Genomic DNA, 20944 nt, shown 5'->3' with positions numbered 1-20944 from the left:
CCCTAACCTTAGTCAAAAATAAGATTTTCTTCTTCGTATCCCAGATTAACCCTGAGTTTTTATATATGATAAAGAACAATAATGACTGCCATTTATTTTACTTTAAGTTGTTCAAATATCTTTACTTGCATTTTCTCAATTGGGTCTCCCACCAACACTGCCCAGTAGGTAGGTTTTACAGGTTTACAGTCTCTTGTACATCTCCCCAGTTCAATGGATGGTCACAAAATCCTTTGCTTGATTGGCATGGATGACTTTTTGTTCCATAATGATGGACTTCTATGGTATTACCCCCAAACACTCACCAGCAAAGGACTTGGGTGAAATGATTTATCTGTACCCTTTTAGGGAGGTCACAAGCATTTTTTTAAGATAAAGAAACTGTGTCCAAGAGGTCAAGCATTTTGCTTAGAGAAAGATAGGTGGTAAAATGGATAACGCACTTGGTTTTGAGTGAGAAAGAACCCCAATAGTCATGCAGAGAATTTTGCAGACAGTGGGTGCTAAAAGAATACTTGCTTAATGTTCAATTATGATTCCTTTAGTGTATATATATTCCTCTTCTTTGAACTGGACAGATGTACAAGAGACTCTAAAGCTCTAGGACCTACCTACTGCGTGCTGTTGGTGGGAAACCCAATTGAGCAAATCAATTTTCTTATTGGAATCTATTCACTTAACAAATAGTATATTATCGTAATAATATACTATTTGTTAATGAATATAATAATATATAATCATAAATTATTTTTCACTTCTGTTTGTGAGGGTTCCAAATCCAGATAGACAAAGTCATCAGAGACACATGGAACAGCTAGTAATCCATCTAGAATATTGGTAGTTGTTGGAAATCATCAAAGCCCATTTCTTTGAAGTATTTTATCAATAATAAGGTAGCTATGATTAAGTTTTGGGCCACACTGCATGTTTATTTGAAGATTTAAAAATGTGGAAATAGTGATACACCTTCAATAACTACTGAGAACACATTTCTATTTTTAGGATTAATTTAGCTCCTAGTGAGGTTCAAAGATTTGTCTTAAAAACACTATTATCTGTAGGTCTTGGGGTGAGGATGAAGAGGGGGCTCCTGAATTCCTTTATTATTATTTTTTTAGTTTTTGCTAGGCAGTGGGGTTAAGTGGCTTGCCCAAGGCCACACAGCTAGGTAATGATTAAATATCTGAGGCCGAATTTGAACTCAGGTACTCCTGACTCCAGGGTCGGTGCTCTATCCACTGCACCACCTAGCCACCCCGAATTCTATTATTTCTTTCCTCAAAACTGACATCCATTAAAAATCATAAAGAAATTCCCCTTAACATAGCGAAGTCTACGTGTCAAAAGTTACAGAAAAGGGCAACAACAACAGCAAATAGCCCAATGGTATTGAACCTTCACCAATCAGGAATTCTTTTGCTGAGGCACTAAGAGACTAACCATTCAGCAATCTCTGTGACTAACAAGGCAACTTCTCGGTAAACATTTGGTTTTACTTGCTAAGATCTGCCCTGTATGAATATTGTCTTTGTTTATCCTCTCTGGGCTTCAGTTTCCCAATCTGTAAAATAAAGCAGTCCAGACTGGATGTCTTCTAAGAACACTTCAAACTCTACATCTATTCTCTTTTGACCTTTGGTGAAATGGGACCATTTTCCATCTTTTATTAGACAATGAATGCGTAGAGGTGGTAGAGAAAGCCCTGACATTCAATGAACAGTCTCCACTAGCCCACTGGCAAAAATCCTTTGCTTGGGGAGCACAGATGACCTTTTGTTCTGTAATGATGAACCCGTTTGGTATTGTCCCAGAATGCTCAGCAACAAAGGGCTTAGGTAAAGTGATTTATCTATCCCCTTCAGGGACTCAACAAGAATTTATTAAGTATTTACTAGGTGCCAAACATTACATGTCCCTCATGGACAAGTTACAAAGAAAGACAAAAATATGGACTCTATCCTTGGCTCGCTCAGATTCTAATGGGGGAAGAGACAATAGTGCAAAAAATAAACATGCTGTACATTCAAGATTTATGCAGAAATGACAAAGATAAACTGCTACCTCCCTTATAATGCCTTCTTCTTACAGCATGCTGTAGTAGATAGTGTGTTGATGCTAGATCCTGAATCCTGGGTTCAAATCTGCTCCAGGTGCTTATTAATCATGTTACCCTGAGCAAATCAATAACATTCCCATGGAAGATGAATGAGCCTGAGTTTTCTTATCAGTAACATGAAAGGGTTGGATTTGATTCCCTCTGAAGTCTTTTCCACCTCTAAATCTGTGACTATGATTTTTCAGTGCTTTCATAGGACCTGGTTATCTCTCAGACCAGCCCATTTGTAATACTCTTGTGTATTTGTCACCTATTATTTTGAATTTACATCTTTGTTTCTATCCTATACCTGACTATATAAGGGCAGTCTCTTATATTTATCTTTATATTTTTTCCTAGAGTCTAAAACAACACTCTGAAGACTGGTGTTCAGTCATTTCAACTCTTTGTGTCTCCATTTCTTTGCAAGGATAATGGAATGGTTTGCTAGGGTCTTCTCCCACTTGGTTTATAGATGAGAAAACTGAGGCAAACACATGACTAGCCCAGGCTCACACAGTTAGTGGTTGAGGTCACATTTGAACCCAGGAGGATAAGATGACCCAGGGCATTTAGCTACTCTGAAGATAGCACTTAATAAATATATACACTGAATCAATTTGGATTATTTGTAAGTGAAACAGTGATCAGCTGAGGACAAAGACCCTTGTTCAAGATCCTTCCATCGTTTCCTATTGTATTAAACGATAAACTTCTCTATTTGACTTTTAATGTCCACAGATTGGCTCCAGCATACCTTCACAGATTTATTTCATATTATTATATATTCCAATCAAATTGGGCAATTTGCTATTCCTGTTATTTCCCCATCTCTACAATATATCCTCCCTTCACTTCCATCTTTTCAAATCTTTTTCTTAAGTGACCCATCACCTCTTACAGGCAGTCTTTCTTGATTCCCCCTTGATTATTTGTACTATTAACTCCTGTGTTTCTTATATCAAGCACGCAAGCAATAAGCATTTGATACTTTTCTGCATAAATGTGATTTTCCCCTGTTTTTCATCTTGGCTATATATCTCTTGGAACCTTCACATAATGACATTTAAGAAATACCTGTTGAATTGCATTTTCAAACTATCACTAAATGACCTAAATTCAAATCAATGCTTTCTCTGTTCTGAAAAGGACTGGGTAGGCAATACTGACCTCAAGGAACATGAGTTTGTGTGTTAAAATTTTACTCAAGAATACACATGTAAAACCAGTGGGCAGCATAAGAAATAGATAATACACATTTTCACTCTGAGTGAGCACATTTCATGCTTTTCACCTCGATTGGTGCCAGATTAATGTCCTTAACCTTGTAATATCCCAAATGAATCAGGAGAAAGCATTCAAGCCAGAACATCCCTTTCAATCCTAGAAAGACCCCATTCTGTTTTCACTTGGGATGAAACTATCAAGAAAACACAAATTAACCAAAACTTTGGGGACAGAATTTAGTGTAATTGAAATTATTCAATTTAGAGTAATTATATCCTCACTTAAACCTAAATTAAACATGCCAAACTGTAATTATCTTCAAGTTGATGTCTTGGAAAATTATCCCCCCATTTTGCCCTGACACTGTTGACGATCCTAAACTCTTAAGGCTGAGTTAAGAGGCCTCATCCCTTCCCTTGGACCAGAAGTCTTAGGCACTGCTGAATAATTATTTTAAGCCTCTTGAGAAATTGATAAGGGTACCATTATCATCATTATATGTAGAGTTTGTCAACAATGGATACCTCTAACTTAACATTATCATTAATGAGAATTAAAGGAAACAAAAAATGGGAAAAGACCAGTTGGTATTTTAGTTAGAGTGAAGCCTAGGAAAAACAAGTGGCAATGGAGATTAAGGAAAGAAAGGATCCAAGGCATAAAACCTTCCAGGTATATTTCTGATTTCCAGGGATCAAGTAAGCTTTGATTTTCACCCAATTAAAATTGCAAAAGATGCCCAGCAACAAGAAAAAGAAGTATTGTTCTCTTAGCCTCTAGAAGTCTTGGGGCTTTGTAGACATACGACTAGAATACTCCAGTTTTTTTTTTAAATTCATGATGTCAACACTTCTGAAGGATTAGTCCCTGAAAGATTCCTATTTAACTAACCTTTTTGTCATTTGATTTGATTAAATTTAACAGCTGATATGATTAAACTTGCAAGCTAGTTTATTCATCTTAATCTTTGGGACAGTAGGTACATATGATTTGCAAATATATTGGTCAAAAATAGATGAGTTGAAGTGTACTGGGCTGGCATATTGTCAAATACACAATGAAAGTCTCTCTCACACACACAGAAACACACAGTCACAAACTATATGAATATGCCCCTAGCCTAGGAAAATATTCACATTAATACGAGAAGCAGTTCAGAGGAACCCTGGCCGACATCCCATCTGTTCCTATGAATTAAATTTAGAAATCATATGTAATATAGACATTTCTGTCTGAATATCATAAAACCTTGACACATCGAGGCTTTCATTAAAAAGCTCTGAGATGTGACTTGAATACCAATCTGTCTTAGTTAATTAGTATTTTCAGTTTAGCATATTCACTTTCAGACATATTACTGTTTGCACATGGTAATTTAGGTAAACAGATACCATCCACAGCTGCATCAATTAACACTGCTAATCAAAACTGAATTCAGGTAATTAGGCCCATTTATGCAAAAAATGTGTAATTTTGGGAGGAAAGCTAGATTCTTCAGGATTATGTCAATAAAGAGAAGGTTCTCTTTTTTTGCAAATAAGATGGAGAAAGATGGGGAGAGAGATCATCATTAATATATGCATTGTGCAGACAGAGTCAAATAGCCAAATTAAATCTCAATATTTAATTGGTCTATATTTTGGGAAGCTGGGCCATATTTTTAATAAACGTTTGTTTCAATATTTCCACATGTAGAAGTTACTTCGAATTTTCCTAAGGGTTTAAGCACTATCACACAGGATTCAAATGGTTAATGAATTCTAGAGTATTGATATAATTAGACGTGACTGTTGCTCAAAATTTTTTCTTACCTTCCCTAGTATTTCCTAAAGCAGCTGCTCCCTATCCCTCAGTTCATTGCACACATTTTCCTCCTTTTCTGAAAAGTGACTGTTCATCCTTAGATTAATAAGAATTGATTTCATTGTTTCTTCCAAGGAGGAACCTCTAACCACAAGCCATTCAAATCTGCTTTTCTTTCAGATCCCAAAAGAAGACTATCAACTTTGCAAACGATTTTTGCCATCAAATTCTGTGGTTGTTAGTTGTTTTAAGTCATCTCTGACTGTCAGAGAACTCATTTTGAGGTTTCCTGGGAAAGTCACTGGAATGGTCTACCATTTTTCTTCTCTGGCTCATAAGGAAACTGAGGCAAACAGGGTTAAGGGGCTTGCCCAGGGTCACACAGCTAGTAGGGGTCTGAGATCAGACTTGAACTCAGAGATTCAGAACTCTAGCCATTAAACTACCTAGTGGCCCCCTTAAATTTTAGGACACGAACTAACCTAATTCTAGCAGGTAGGTATCATGATGAATAGAGGGCTGCACTTAGAATAAGGAAGACTGCTTTAGACACTTCCTAACTGAGACCCTGGTCAATAGCTCTCAGGCTCAGTTTTCTCAACTGTAAATTGAGTTTAGGAGAGCATCTACCTCAATGGATTATGGTAAACATCCAGTGCAGTAGGACTTGCAAATCTCAAAGCACAGTAGAAATGTTAGTTATTCTTATTATTATCACACAAAAAAATCAAATTTCATTGTTTTATGAAAAAATACTGATTAATTCATTAAATAAACAGAAATTCTGCATTGAGTTGGCAGCAGACTACCAATTTGTTGGGGATGATCTGGTCAATTTAATAAAAAGGGTAGAAATTATTGTTGAAAATATGATTATGCCTTAGTAAACTTATCCAGTATTCACTTTAGGAAAAAAGCTCAATAATTTTTAGACATAGGAAATAATGAGAAAAATGAAGAATTACTTATTTCAGCTAATTTAATTAAATGACTTCACTTTTACACTGGGTCTTTATAAGTAATATAATTTAAAGTTCCTTAATGATTTTGGTATACAAAGGGTGGGCAAATCCACCTATTAAAACGTATCAGTAACTTGACTTCCAAAATGTCTGAGCTTAAGGAGAACATTATTCACAGAGAGTTATGGATTCGAAGATTAATGACCAAATTTAATCTATCATTTTGCCCATCACTGGCCAGCTCTCGTTCTTAGAATAGACTAATACAAGGCAGAATTGATTTTTCTGCAAAATAGCATGTTATCTTTTCTCAGATGGCAGTAATTGCTTTTCGCCTGGATACCATTTTTGAAATTATGTTTTTTCATCTTCCATAGAGTTTGTGCATAACATAAACAACTGGACAATTAGCTCTGAGATACTCTTCTTAAAAGAGCTGGCTAATGAAGCCAGTGCCAACTCACCCATTTCATGAACCCTCATTTTAAAATACCACAACACAATTTTCAATGTTCTAATGAACCACTCACTTCAATTAAGCTAAGAGAGCTAGAATAGGGATACTCACAACTTTGGAAGGTTCTTGGCAGGTAGGTTTGAAAGATTTCCAAAGAAAAATTGGTCAGAACAGCTTACAATATTTTGTAACAGTGTAAACTGGGGGGGGGGGGCATCCTTGTCAATTTTGCTATTTTTTCCACTAATTGATCTTCTATCCATAATATGCACCAGGGACAATGAGTAATACTCATGAGATAAAGGGGGGAAAAGGAAATTTCATTACACATCTCTACTTAATGAGTAATTCCAAATAGCCTACCTCAGATACCTCCCCTGCATTGTCTCCAAAGAAGATCAATCTTGTACTTATCACTGTCCTCAAACCCATTAATTTCATGGTCGTGTTTTAATACATCCATTTATTTGGAGAATGATAATAATATTAAAAATAATCATAAAAACCGACACATAATCCTTTGCCATTTACAATGAACTTTGAAGGTATTTCTTTCAATTCATTTTGGTTATTTCTTCTGAAATATTCCTCCACTTATTAATTGTGTGACTTTGGGCAAGTCATAACCCCTCAATGGTTATATCATCTACAAAAATGAAGGGTTTGAATAAGGAGGCTTTTAAAGTGCCTTTCCCATCTAGACTTAGAATGCAGTGATTTTAGGGTCACCTGGTTTATTCATGCCCAAGCTCCATGAATTCCTGGTGTCCTTGAATTTGGTTCCTGATAGCTATGCCAATGATAAAATACTCCTTTCCTCAAAGTACCAGATATATATATACATACATATATATACACACACATATATATATTGTGTGTGTATCTAGATAAATATCTAGATAGATATTACATATGTATACACATATATATATACATATATATCTCCTCATATATCTATGTAATTATTCATTTATTCATCCTGATAGAATGTAAGCTCTTTGAGGGTTAGGACTATATGAATTCTGTCACAGTATCTTAGAGCATAGCTCAGTGCCTGTCATACCATAGGGGCTTAATTAATGTTTGTTGGTTGATTCTATTTGCCTATAGACCATGAGATTCTCGAGTGGAGGGATAGTGTCATTTCAGTCATTATAACTCCAGCACCTAGCACAGCACTTAACACATAGTAGGAGGTTTAATAAATGCTTGGTGACTGAGTATATCTACCTATCAGACCATTAGATCCCTGAGTATTGAAACGGCTTCATTTCAAGCTTTATATTTCTAGCACCGAATCACAGTACCTCATACTTACTAGGAGGTTAAACAAATGATTACTGATTATAGTTAAAGCAATTTTTATAAAGTTACTGGGAGAATAGCTTCTTCATTCTCTTTATTCTCCCAGTATATACAAAAGGGAGATGCAACAGCATGCTTAGATTTAGAATATTTGGATTTCAACTCTGCCTCAATTACTTGAATAGTTTCATGACACCAGATAGGTAATTTAAGGGTTTTTGTTTCTCATCTGAAAAATGGGGTTATTGGTAGATGGATTGCTTCCTTCCCAGTGCTATTATGTTGAGCAAAGTGCTCGAAAAATTCAACTTGTATTTATCATCAGTTTCTCATTATCTGTCAGGGACTGGATATGCAGCCACAAATGAAATGGTCTTTATCTCTTGGTAGAATGTGAGCTCCTGGGGTGGGGAAGGAGGGCTGTTTTTTGCCTTTATTTCCCCCATGTTTACCACAATGACTGATAATGTGTTCAGTTATTTTCAGTCATGTCCACCTCTTTATGACTGACCCTTTTTGGCACGCACTAGGTGATTAATAATAAATGCTCCTTGACCAATTGGTGGTATTCAACTTTTATTTCAGCTAAATATTAGAATGCTGCTAACATCTCTTCTGAGTCACATTTTAGTACTTCTGTGGTGCTTACATGAGGGAGAAGGAGAAACTATCACATTGTAAAGCCTTATATCAATGTAAATAGAGCCTGGCATCAGTAAGACCTGAGTTCAAATCCAGTATCAAAGCTATTTGACCCTTGCCAATGTAAACCTGTTTGTCTCAGTTACCTCATTTATGTAATGATATGGAAAAAGAAATTGCAAGTCACTCTAGTATCTTTGCCAAGAAAACCCCCAAGGATAGTACTGGCATACTATGTTCCATGGAGGGAGGTCCTAAAGTCATGAGAAAAACTATACATGTAAGTTGTGAATGACTTGTTACGGATGAGGATAAGATGTGATCTCCCTAGGACAGAGAGCTCTCAAGAAAGGAAATTCCTTCTATCAATGCAGTTCAGGACCTTCTCTGAAAGATATTGTTTTAGAAAAGTGACTATAGCATTGGAAAATTACCAAGATTTGCCTAAGTTCACACAGATATGTAATTTAAAGCCTTTGGTTTCTCATCTGAAAAATGGGGTTACTGATAGATAACTGCTCACTTATACCATCTTGTCCCGCAACATTGCTTATTATTATGATACAAGTAATAAGTAAAGGACCCTAAGTGCTCATGTGGACCAGATGAACATTAATCCTACATAATGCTAATAGGCCAATGGAAATTTAGTGCTAATGTTCTAACCTTTGCAGCAAATGAAAAAACGTTAATGCTTTTTTTTAATCTTGGTGGAGAATCAGCATGGCATTACTAGAAACGGGTCAAATGACCCTTACTCACTAACTACTTCTTCTTAGGAATTATTCTATCTTTATAGAATCATAAATTGAGAGTTGCTATAGAACTCGGAGGTCTCCTCATTCAACCCTTTCATTTAACAGATGAACAAACTGAGTTCTGGAGGGGTGAAGTCATTTACCCAAGGTCATGGAAGTAATGAATTGTATCACAGAAGCAACACGGATTTTTAAAAAACTCATTTCTTTCTAGCCCACCACTTTGGAAGTATTGCCTATAAGAAACATTTTGAATACCAGTGAGTTTGTTATTTCAACTGAAATAAGAATCAAGCCAAAAGCTTGTGAATATCCTTGTTTTTTATAAAGAGGAAGCCATTTTAACCAGCTGTACATGAAAATATCAGATCAATTAATTTAAGCTTATGAATGGAAAAATTAAAATATTTCAGAGCAGTAGGATAAAATGTTAGGGTTGAGCTTGGGCAGATCAATGGGGAACAAATTGATGGGGGAAAAAGCAATATAGAGGAAAGGAGTACACACAGGCAAATCAAATAATCAGACTGTGAACATACACACACATCTGTGCATAAGATTTTTGAGTTTGTGTTTTTCCCTTTACTCTTTCCCTAATCCCTTAAACAAAAATAAACATGGAGACTTTATTGTTCCCTTCCCACATATTTCTTTAATGCAAATAAGACTGTGGTCCTTTCATAGAAGCAGAGAGGGAAAAAAAAACCATTCTGCTAGACATATTGGTTCAGTTTTGAAAATTCTAGAATTTTATCACACACACACACACACACACAAATGAACACTGCAAGGTTTCATCGATTTAAGACTGGACAGTATGAATTGTTTTATTTTTCAGAAGACAGTATTGAATTTTATGTAAGTAAAAGCTAGATTTCCTTTTTTAAAAGGAACTCTTTATCCTCACGTAAATTTAATTTAATAATAGCGTTTTCATAAACTTATCTCTTGCAATAAAACAAATATTTCCTCATGAAACCATCAGACTGCCCTGTTATGATTTTAGGCGAGTCGTCTGAACGCGCCATACCTACACTTTTATCAGGTAAGGCACAGATTGGTAAATTTATTTAATCATAGGAATAGGGAAAGGGAATTAACCTGTGAATTTCCTGATATGAGAACTCCCAGATGAGGAAAGTCCTATCATAATACCCACCGATATGCAGTGGAATACGAATCTCTCAGAAGAATTAGGAAACGATATTCAACTTGAATAGATCTTAATTAAAAATATTATTTATGCAATAAGGAAATATCCCCTTCCAAGGGAGGTTCCCAAAAAATTATTAATTTATTAATTTATTTTATTTCTTTATTTGTGCCAGTCTAGGCCACTGTACCTCAAGTGAAATTTTTCATCACCGTTATTTTATTCCTGGGCTTGAAGTGGAAGCCTATCTTTCTGAAGGGTGTTTAAAGAGCACATGAAAAGACTAGGCAAAAATCGAGTCTCACACCTCGGGCTCCTTAATTTTTCGACTACAATGCCTTGGACTTTTCTACCTTGACAGATTCAATGGGAGCTCTTTGATGAAAAAAGGGAAATATATTACATGTATGGAATGAAGAGGACATTTATTATCATTTTAATAGTCCACAGACACATAAAAGATGACTCTTTCCTTGTGTGTGGAGACTTTCAGAGACTAAAAATATTCTCTGACTTGGTCATAAAAGAATCTAATAAAATATGAACAAGTCATATAGTTCTTTGAATCAATATGAATGTTTCACTCTTGACAAAAGGATTTAAGAAAATGCAATGAACAGAAATAAATCCAGACCACTAGAGTATGAGTGAATATGGTGCCAATCTCAATCCTTCTGTACTTAATTAGCAGGTTCAATATAGCCATATAAGATTAAAAATCATGGAATATTTATTTCCCAGACAGGGTAAATCACTGTATTTTCAAGGTAGCTTCTTGGAGATTGACCCACCAATGAACACCTTTTCATTTGTTATTTTAGATTAATGAAAGTATTTAGATGGTTGACAGTGGTTTAAGACCATCCATGCCATTCAGGTCTTAACTCCTCAAGAAAACTCCTGGACTTTTCTAACAATAATATATACTTTCTGTTTCCAAAGATTTATTTCATTCATTCTTTACTTTTCCTTCACCCCTCTTCTTTTGGAATTCCTTGACTGAGATTCTCCAATTACCCATTGCATTTCCTCAGCTCTCTTTGCCACTGAATCAGTTCGACCAGAGTTAAGTCAGACTCTTTCGATAATAGCATTTCTCTGAGATGTGTGCAGATGAAAATTAGAAGAAGGGGTTTTTATTATTATTATTTGAATGACATACCACTTTTGCAATGTTTGCATTTAAATTGGACAGAATAATTTAGCCTGGGCTTTTAATTTCAGAAGGGTTAATCACCCTAACAAAGGTCAATCAAACTTTAATCTTCAATAAAATTACTGCAGCTTCTATCACCTGAAGGACATTTATTATATTCTTATTTTCATGCAAAAGAATGCATTACTTTCATTATGCATCACTAATCTTCTAACGCTTTACTTTAGCACATTCACCATTAACATTTTAGTAAAAATATTAATTCCATTGAAACTCTGACAAGAGTTCATTTCTACACATCTTAGAAGATAATCCTGTTAAAGACCAGGCGCTTCTACTGTGAAATGCTTTCCTAGGTTTTCTAATCCTCACTGACCTCTGATACTTCAAGGGAGTTCTAACAATACAGATTCTTGATTACACAAAACATTATGGAGGTTTGGGTTAAAACAACAATATATTATTTTAGTAACTTAATCCTTTCTTTTGTCCACACTGGGGCAACTCAAATCAGTACATGATACATACAAAAAAAAGTTGATTTCGAAATTAAAACACAGATTGCCTTTGAACGATAGTTGGAACACCAAGCTAAGTCCACTCATTCATTCATTCATTGAGATATTTATTGCAAGCCTTATATGGACAATGCAAGGTAGTGAAGGGAATATAGAGGTGAAGGAGAAGAGATCTTATCCAGAGAATAATAGGGATATCCAGTACAAAATGAAAGGATGCATCTAGTCAATTTCCAGCTTTTAATCTGAACCAACATTAAATCTTAGTGCAAAATGGTTATGTTGTAAATAAAAATTTTAATAGAATATTCATTGATACCATTTTAAAATCTCTTAGACCAGAAAATCAAGTCCCATTATGATCCTTTTAAAGAAAACCAAAAATACAGAGAGCACAGAACAAATTGACTCTTGAGAATGAGTCATTTTGTGTCTTCATAAAAATGAAGCTTAATACTCTTAATTCTCTATTAAAATAATGTTTATTCAGCATTTTTATTTCCGTGATACTTTTAAGATCAGGTAAAAGACCAATGGAAAAGGTCATCATGGACTCATTAAAAATGGAAAGGCCATGTAGGAAATTGCTTCCAAAACTATGTGTCCTGATGTTTAAAAGCACTTCTTGTACCAGAAGACAAATAGGACGAGGCAAGAGATAAATGACTCCTCTTAGCTATGATATAGTGGCCTTGGTAACCCCGAATAGAAGTGGAAGGGCCAAACATGCTACTCCATTTATATTACAAATTGATTGCCTTGCTTTACAACAATATTTTGACATAGCATAAATAAACTAGTTCTCCCCCTCCCAGGATTTTCTGAGCTTTTTTCATCTTCTGAAGTGGTCCCCCCCCTCCCATTTATACATAGCCCTGTACATATAAGCACACCCCTACCTTCTGTCAATATATCACACTCATTAGCAAGCTGGGAAGGTTGGGATTTGTGTGGGGGTTTCAGAGACTGCCTGCACAACCTGGAAAAGCATCTACATCCTTAAAAAGGTGCCAAAGGCAAAAGGCTGGCAGGCATTCGAAAAGGACAGATAATTTACAGAAACCTAGGCATGTATAAAATATGTGACAAGCTCAGGTGACTGTCCCCATTCATGTTTAAGGCTGATGAAGCTGTCACGTCTTCTCTTAACACAAAACCAGGATTTTTGTATAAATAAAATAAAATTACTCCAAGGCTATCTATCCTTGCATTATTTTTTTCCGATAACTAGGTTGACCCACTGGAAGAAAATTCAACCTATGATTTTTATACATGCTAGGGTGGGAAACTGGTTAATGCCCAATGCCAAAAATTGTTTTGTCTGTCTGAAATTGAAGTCGGTTTTTGGAAGTTGGAAGGTTAATAAAGATTAGCTACCCGATTCACATGAACATAGTTGTTTTTGTATCAGGTCTAGAAGGGAGGAATTCGCCAACCGATTTTTTTTTAAATAGACCGTCTTTGATTTTATGTTAATATCCAAATCAGGTTGACATTTTGCCACACTATTCTAGAAACTTAGAAGTTATTTCATATAGCATTCTGGAAAAAAAATCAAAGAAAGGGGAAAAAAGAGACCCCCAAGTCACTAGAAACCCATCTGAACCAAAAAGAATGGAATAATGATAGATGGACCATACCTTTGGCTGACCAGTTTCAGACTTCCTCATCTCTTCGGGTCTGCTTGGCTTGTGATCTCTGGGACAGTGCCATCAGACTGCCGGCAAATTTTTCGATTCAACTTCTGCGATGGGGTGGCAACTTTGTTAATTCTGATATTAGCCAGCTGGCAGGATGCGATCCGTCAGCCACTGTAAGACAGCCAGACAAGGCGCCAGCTAATCATGGCAAGCAGAGCAGATAAATGTTGTGCCTTCCTCGTCCGTGTCACAGAGGCCATCCCTTCTGCCCCTCTCCACAGCCATCCACTGTCAAATTGAGATGCAGCCAGCTCCCCAGCTTTTTGCTTTATCCCTGCCTTAGATCTGCGACTCCTGGTTATCAGGGAGACAAGCGTCACCAGCTGTCTCGGCGCAGGAAGGCGAGCCAGGGAATGGCACTGATTATCTGCCATTGCTTTTGGAGCAGTGACAAGATCGAGATCTCAGTCATGGGTCCCGGGGCTCTAGGGAGGGAGGGGAAAGTGGCCATGGAGACTCCAACCTGAACTCATCATTAAAGGATGTGAGAATGGCTAAGACATCAGAGCACCAGTTGAAAGACTACACGGTGAAAGATGGGTTGGTCATTGCAGTTTTCTCCTCCCCCTCTTGGTATGTGCACACATTTGCACACAGATACAGACACATACACATTCATGCACATGCTCATACACATGCATACACTCACATGCATGTAAACACATACGTGCACAAGAAACACATATGCACTCGAACATATACGTGTACACACAACACATGCACATGTACACTCACACACAGGTATATGTATGTACTCACACATACACATTCACACACATATCCGTGCACACACTTGCTCACACATATACATGAACACTCTCACACACATATATTTGCTCACACTCACACAACATATACATGTACACTCACATAGATACATGTACACTCACACATATCCATGCACACACATACACACACACATTCATACACATATCCATGAACACAATTGCTCACACATATATACACATACACATACAAAAATGGGGAAAAGTTGGTACCCGAGAGACCTCACTTCACAGTTAATTCAGCTCCAAGAAGCTGTTATCAGACATTATAGGATTGTCTCTATTCCTCCTTTTTCATCTAGATAGATAGTCTATAAATTCCAATTCTTGGAACCCACTCTTGCGTGAAAGCCCAAATCGTATAAATAAGCAATATGATATGAAACAAATTTGGTCATCCCAGCTAAATTTGCAAAGTTAATCAACAGACTGTCTCTAATATTATTATTTTATTTCGATTTTTTTATGTTATTGGACATGGTAGAATCCAAGGTCCAGGCTACTGTCCCTCCCTTCCCCAAATAAAACACAACAAATAAAAGCAATTAAGCTTACAGGGATGTGGGAAAATAGCTTTGATCACTATTATAACCATTGCTTTACAAAGTTTAAATATTAATATTAAAAATTTAGACTACTAAAGAGTTACTTTGTCATGATGCCATCGACAAGTAGTTGGACTGATTTTAAAAATAATAATTGACTTTATTTATTTGTCTCTGCAGAAGGGACCAGTTGCTTGAATACTGCCTAGATGAAGATTCAATGGAATACAAAGAATTACACTGTGAAACTCTAAGTATAGGGAAAGGATGTAAAATGTGACAGGGAGGATTTTATTCATTAGCAAATTAATTGGTAGCACTTTCTGAGACTGCCTAATAGTAATCAGTTAAAAACTAAATCATGCCTTATGGTTTTCTTTGAACGAATCATTTTACAAAATTATATAAGCATTAAATCCATTTTGGTCCCCAAAGGAGTCAAAATGATCATCTATAAGCTATGAAAATGACAATGACCCACCTTAATAAAAGTAAATGATGACATGTAATATATGCATATAACCTAGATTTATAATTTATTTTCACCTTAGGAAGTAATCAGCCACTATTTTATAACCTAAAGTCTATATAATGAATTCTACTCTCATTCTTTTTCAAAGCATTAGGTCCTAAATGGATATATAGCTAAGTGAACTTAATTAGAAATGCTGAGGCAGGATGGTAGAGTAGATTGAAAGTTAGTCTCAAATTCAGGACAACATGTTCCAATTCTGTCTTTAACACATACCAGCTGTATGACCTTGGGAAAGTCACAAGCTTTCTTGATCCCCAAAACAGTCTTAGATTTTATGTTAGAGATATTCCTCCCTGCCCCTCCAAAAGAGGTACAATAAACTTGGGGTACATTGTCAGAGAATCTTGGAAACTTTACCCTCCTCACAGGCATGCCATTTTTTTTAGGTTTTTGCAAGGCAAATAGGGTTAAGTGGCTTGCCCAAGGCCACACAGCTAGGTCATTATTAAGTGTCTGAAACCAGATTTGAACCCAGGTACTCCTGACTCCAAGGCCGGTGCTTTATCCACTACGCCACCTAGCTGCCCCACCATTTCTTCTTAATGATTTCTTTAGATGGAAAAAAAATCACCCAGGATTCTGATTTGGTCAGGGTTGGGACTAACCTTCCCTTTAACCAATACCTAATGAGAACCTATGAATCAAATAATCAGCAGGACCCAAATTTCCGGCAGACATTAAGAAAAGAATCTGATATTCATATAAGAAAAGGAAAGAGAAGAATCAAGAGATTTCTTAGGGTAGTAGATGCCACTCCAGACCAAGAATTGTGTGTGTGTGTGTGTGTGTGTGTGTGTGTACATATGGTTTTAAAAATTTACATCATTTATATAAAATCATCTATAAAATAGTTTATAACACTAAACCCGATTATCTTGTCCAGAATATTCCTATCCAAGTTCACTGGATCATCCATTAAAATGAAATCCTATCAAAAAAACTCCTTTAGGAATCAGAAAGCTTGATACAATAATTCTGTTTATCTGGTGTCATTCAACATTTCTGTGTTGAAAATTCAAACAAATTGAGAAGGTATTGGTTAAGAGCCCCAAATCATTCTAAATAAAGAATTCTCTTAAGCTTTCAAATTCTGTGTTTGAACAGCATTCATTGCTTGGCTATTCATAAATCAATCCAAACTCAAAAAGCCATGTCAACTGAAAAATGAAGCCTATGACATTTCTTACAGCTAGCTATTTAGGGTAAGCCATATTCCTGGTGTGGATCTTATGTCTTTCATATCAATAAAAGAGCTCACAAATTCATTACATTAAATTTAGCAATGGGAGGTACGGCCAGAGCAAACAATGTTTTGATAGAAGAGATTGAAAGTAATTCCCAAACTTGGAATAAATGGATTTTTTTGTTCCTCAACAGACTAGAATGGAAAATGTGACTTCAAATACGTATGACCATTTTCTCATTGAAGGATAGTTTTGATTTCTAGGTTACTGTTTTCAATTCTAGGGAAAAACCCAAGGCATCTGTTGGAGAAGTAGGTAGTGTGAGTGGGCAGACCTATAATCCCATCCAAGTGCCAGATTACCTTCTAATAGTCAGCTAATCTCAACTAGCAAAGAAAGTCAGTTATCTTATTGCTTTTGTCTAAAACCATGTCCTTTCCACACAGCAACCACAAAACCCTTCACTAAAATAACTTGAATCCATTTAGCATTTCATGATTTACAAAGGGAGAACGAGCTATATTACAAAACAAATATGTAACTTCTGATACAAAGTGGATTGAAGGAGGCTATCAAATGTGCATTCGGGAAGAAAAAAAACGGAAGGATGTGGTGTAATTGTGAGACAGCCTAGGTGCTCTTTTGGTATCCTCAGAGTTTCAGGATAAAAGAAGGGTATTGGGTGGATACTTTAAAATAAATTTAAGGGAGTTGCACACAATCAGCCATAATGGATGGGTTGAAATCTGCATCATTGGAAGGCATATTCATATTGGTGATATCACAGCACCCCACTTGAACATTTCACATAGAGTTATTTCCCATGCCAAGGCTACCCAAGCTTGGTTATGCAAGCACTAGAAATGATGTTTGGAAATTTAGGAGGCAGATGTCTGGGGGACTAGATACTCAATTGATCAAGATCTACTAGGGAAGGGGTTCTTAACCTATGGTTTGTGAATTGTTTAAAATGTTATTTTTAAATGACTGCTTTTCAATATAATTGTTTTACTTTGCAGTATTATTAATTTTATTTACGTAGTATTTTGTGAAGCTCTCTTTATAGACCTGTCAAAGGAGTCTAGGACAGACACACAAAAAAATAACTCTCCAGCATAGTGTTTGTGAAACACATATATGTCATTTGAAAAAATAAAGCTGGGGATCTCTAATACCCCATGGGGATGCTAATTTGGGGTCTGAAATACCAAACAGATGCTTTAAACTATTTGTTTAAATAATTTTACCAGGCCATTGGCCAGTTTCCATGTTCATGTCTCATCCTCTTGTTCAAATAGCACAGTGAAGTGAGAGTCCTGGATTTGAATCTCAGCTCTGAAAAACAGCTAACTCTATAACCCTTGGGCAAGTTCCTTTGCTTCTTTGGGGCTGTGAATTAAGGGGATTAGACAAAAGACCTTTATCTCATCATCTACCATCCTTTGACATTTTTATCAAGATCTCTTTATTTGTTTTTCTTTTACCTGCATTGGAGCCTACCTCAAAAAAATGCATCTCTTTCTGAAAGTATCTTTTCTCTCTCCTTTTCTCTTCATTTCTTCATAACTTAATTCATCCCTAACATATCATTTCCTTCATGATGCCTTCCCAGATGAATTAGAGATAAGTGCTTCCTTACAGTCCTGTCATTCCCACCAATCTCCACCTGAAGTAAACACTTTATATTGCAAAGTATTACCTACTTTTCAATTCAATAAATTTTTATTATGAGCCTACTGGGGGCTACACTGGACTACCTTCAAGTGTAATCTAATGGGGTGAGCAACAAAATGTAAACAAATATACAAAGCTATTTCCTGGATGAATAGTGAATAATTGACAAAGTGAAGGCAATGGAATTCAGAGAGATTGAGGAAGGCTTCCAGGATGATAAAGAATTTTAGACTTAGAGGAAGTCAAGAAGGCTAGTAGTGAAAGAAGACAAGGGAGAACATTCCAGGCATGGGGTAGATCTGAAAGAGGGAGAGTAAGGTGTAAGAAGACTGGAAAGGTAAGAGAGGACTGGGATAGGAAGGGGGACACCTTTTCTATCCTAGATTTGTTTTTCTATCTGTTTTCTTTAGCTCCTGCCTGTCTGTATTTGACTTGAAGCTTATGTTCCCATATGGCAGTGACTAAGTATCTCAGTGGTATAGTCGGCAGATCATTTGCTTAGGAGGAGCCATGACCAGCTGGGGTTTAGAATGGGTTTGCTCTTAATTAGGTGTATAACCTTGGCTAAATTCTCCAAGACTCAGTCTTCTTATAAAAAGAAGAGGATGGACTGTTTGATCTTTAAGGTTCATTTCCAGTCCCTTTGACTCTAGGAGTAATTATTTAGCTAAGGCGCTAACACAATTAATTAGCTGATTAATAGAAGTTTCAGAAGTCAGTGGAAAGAGTACAGGATGAGGAGGAAGATCCAAGTTAAAATCCCAGCTCGCCCATTTTCCACCTGGTGAACCCACTCAACCGCTCTCAATCTCATTTCCTCATCTGTAAAATGTGTCACTAAACCCTGTTTGCCTCAGTTTCCTCAATTGTAAAATGAGGCAGAGAAGAAAATGACAAACTACTCCAGTATCTCTGCCAAGAAAACCCCAAATGGGGTCATAAAGAATCAAACATAACTGAAATAACTTTGTTAAAAGATACTGCAAAATAGGGGTCATAAATGCTCTTTTCTCAGTTTCCTCAAGTGTAAAATATGGGTCATTAGTCCCTGTTTGCTTTAGTTTCCTCAACTGGAAAAACATGAGAAACTAAACTCAGTTTCCTCAACTTTAAAATATGGGTCATTAAACCTTGTTTGCCTTCAGTTTCCTCAACTGTCAAATAAGAGTCACTATATTCTGTTTGCCACAGTTTCCTCAACTGTCAAATAAGCTAGAAAAGGACAGGGCAAACCACTACTCCAGTATCTCTGCCAAGAAAACCCCAAATGGGATCAGGAAGAATTGAACATAACTGAAATAACTTTGTAAAAAGATACTGCAAAATATGTCATAAATACTGTTTCCCTCAGTTTCCACAAGTGTAAAATATGGGTCATTGAACCTTGTTTGCTTTAGTTTCCTCACCTGGAAAATACGAGTCACTAAACCCTGCTTGCCTCAGTTTCCCCAACTGTAAAATGAGTTAGATAAGGAAATGGCAAACTACTCCATTATCTATGCCAAGAAAACCCCAAATGGGTTCACAAAGAATCAAACGTGCCTAAGATAACTGAACATCAACAACTTAAGGGTGCTGAATTCTGTGGCTTTTAAAGTCCTTTCCAGATTCAGCTGGCTTAGCTACTTACTACCTATCTGATTTGGGGCAAGTCAATTAACTTGGGCCATCTCAGTCTATGTTTCATCATCGGAAAATGAAGACTTAGGGGAGGGAAGAAAATAGTATATTTAGAGACAGAGGATAGGTTTACATACCAGCTTTTCTTGTTACATGTATGGTGTTGGATGACTCCTCTGGGTCTCAGTTTCTTATAGTAAGATCAGTGGGCTAAACTAACTGGTTTTTAAGGCCCTTTCCAGCTCTAAATCCATGAATCTGTGAATCTAATAAAATGCCTTTTTTTAAACTAGACTTGTAATTTCATCTGAATAAATGAGGAATTTAGGCAGATGATTATCAATTCTGTCCTTTACCATCTTAGAGAGTTGCCTGGGGCAAGAGGAGATTGTGGCATAAGCAGGGAGGATATGAACCTGGCTCTTCCATAGCTACCAAGGCTGGTTCTCTACCATGCAACCCTGTTTCTTAAAAAGATACTTAGCATCTTTTTTTTGGCAAGGCAATGGGGTTAAGTGACTTGCCCAAGGTCACACAGCCAAGTAATTACTGTGTCTGAGTCTGGACTCGAACTCAAGTCCTCCTGACTCCAAGGCTGCTGCTCTATCCACTGTGCCCCTTATTTAGTGTCTTAAAAAAGATTCCTATCACTTTCTCGAATAAACATTCAGGTCTCACTTTTTCCTTAAAATAGATATTTTGGAACCTTATTTTCCCCTACAATATTTACCCAAAGTTTTTTGATTCACTTGTTTACAAAATTAAAATTTTTAAATTTCAGTTTAGGAAACACTTCCTCCTTTCCTTTCTAAGCAAACACCAACA

At 36.4% G+C, this 20944-nt stretch overlaps 1 long non-coding RNA gene across 16 annotated transcripts in view; it reads right to left on the bottom strand.

The window, feature by feature from the left end:
* Window positions 1–20944, bottom strand: part of LOC141515237 (uncharacterized) — a 130021-nt gene that overhangs the window by 32220 nt on the left and 76857 nt on the right. For 15 of the 16 annotated variants that reach the window (XR_012476276.1, XR_012476281.1, XR_012476283.1 and 12 more), the window contains exon 5: window positions 13717–13887. The exons of the other annotated variant lie outside the window; for it this stretch is intronic. This is a non-coding gene — a long non-coding RNA (uncharacterized LOC141515237). The remainder of the gene's footprint in view (window positions 1–13716; window positions 13888–20944) is intronic. 16 annotated transcript variants of the gene reach the window in all.

The sequence above is a fragment of the Macrotis lagotis genome, chromosome 2 (genome assembly GCF_037893015.1).
Source record: "Macrotis lagotis isolate mMagLag1 chromosome 2, bilby.v1.9.chrom.fasta, whole genome shotgun sequence".
Lineage (NCBI taxonomy): Eukaryota > Metazoa > Chordata > Mammalia > Peramelemorphia > Peramelidae > Macrotis > Macrotis lagotis.
The sequence above is the reverse complement of the archived record's forward strand: the minus strand, read 5'-3'. Positions and strand labels throughout refer to the sequence as shown.